The following is a 1,301-nucleotide window of genomic DNA, read 5'->3' on the forward strand; positions in this document are numbered from 1 at the left end:
CCGTCTATACCTGTGCAAAAAATAGCATAATAAATTATAACAAATAATACAAAAAACAGTTTATTCATTTGCATTTTTCAACGTCTCTAAAGGTTTTATACCAAATACTACTTCAGAATTACAAAACGAAGTTCTCTTGCATTTCTAGCACTCAGACACTACTTGGTTAATTAACAGCAGTTGTTCTTATAAAGTGAGTGCTCTCCAAGCACGTAAGATCGCGACGCAAATAGAGCCGAGGAAGCCTAATCGGCTTCATTGCAGATAAACCAATTTAACGGCTCTTATGTGTGGTGTAATTGAACATCTCTTATTCGATTACGTAACGCGTTTTCACACAAAGGATCGAAAGCACTTTAAGACAATACAATGGAATTATGCTGAGAGCTATTTTTAGATGGTCCTACGGTAACACTTCTGTAATATAAGCGTATTGGCATGAAAACTTCCGACGTCGATTCTTCGATGAGTTTAATAATGAAGAGTTACTTTACTAGTTTACTTCGAAATGTTTGTGTTTTATTATGTTCGGGACATATTGAATATGTGGTATTTATGTGAATAAATATATACCATTCATTTCTGCTTAAAATCATACTAATGTGATAAATATGAAAGTGACTATGTTTATCTGTGTCATACTTCCGAGGTCAAACTAATGGACATCTGTCCAGTATGTGTAAATTGAATGCTTGAAGACAGACATAGTCTACACTTTTCGTTTATTTAATAGTAAAAAAAAGATGTGTGTGTGATTCACACACGATAGAAGTGAAACTTCAGTAAATCGACAAAAGAATGAGATGAATATATATAAAATATAAAATAGTATGTATATTTCTGTCTCAATCTTTGCCGACTTCATTCTACACATTTTTGTATTTGTGTCTCTTACCTGTCGTTTTTTCCGTTGCATCAGGTTTGAAATCACAACGATTCTAAAGAAGTTTCACTTCAAAAAAAAATGCATTGTTTATTTATTTATTCTGTACTAGCTTTGCTCTTCTTAACTACCTCTGAACACAAAAATCATGACATAAAGTCGCTCCATCGCGACGTGAAAGAAAGACAAACAAACACATATTCATATTTATAATATAAGTTAGGATTTGTGCATATACATCAAAAAGGAAAAATAATCACTCATACATTATAAAGCTAATACAACATTATTAAAACTTCTTGTAAAATTAAAATAAAATAATAAAAAAAAAAATCAAAAAGCAGTGGTGGCTCAGTGGTGAGAACCTCGGACTTCAAAAATTCGATAAGTCGGGGTTCGAGACCGGGTGAGCGTGCAG

At 32.6% G+C, this 1,301-nt stretch overlaps 1 protein-coding gene across 1 annotated transcript in view; it reads right to left on the reverse strand.

The window, feature by feature from the left end:
* The window catches only part of LOC119834248 (chitin deacetylase 1), a 19,507-nt gene that overhangs the window by 10,350 nt on the left and 7,856 nt on the right, over positions 1-1,301 (reverse strand). The window lies entirely within an intron of this gene.

Source organism: Zerene cesonia, chromosome 19 (genome assembly GCF_012273895.1).
Source record: "Zerene cesonia ecotype Mississippi chromosome 19, Zerene_cesonia_1.1, whole genome shotgun sequence".
In the NCBI taxonomy this organism is placed as follows: domain Eukaryota; kingdom Metazoa; phylum Arthropoda; class Insecta; order Lepidoptera; family Pieridae; genus Zerene; species Zerene cesonia.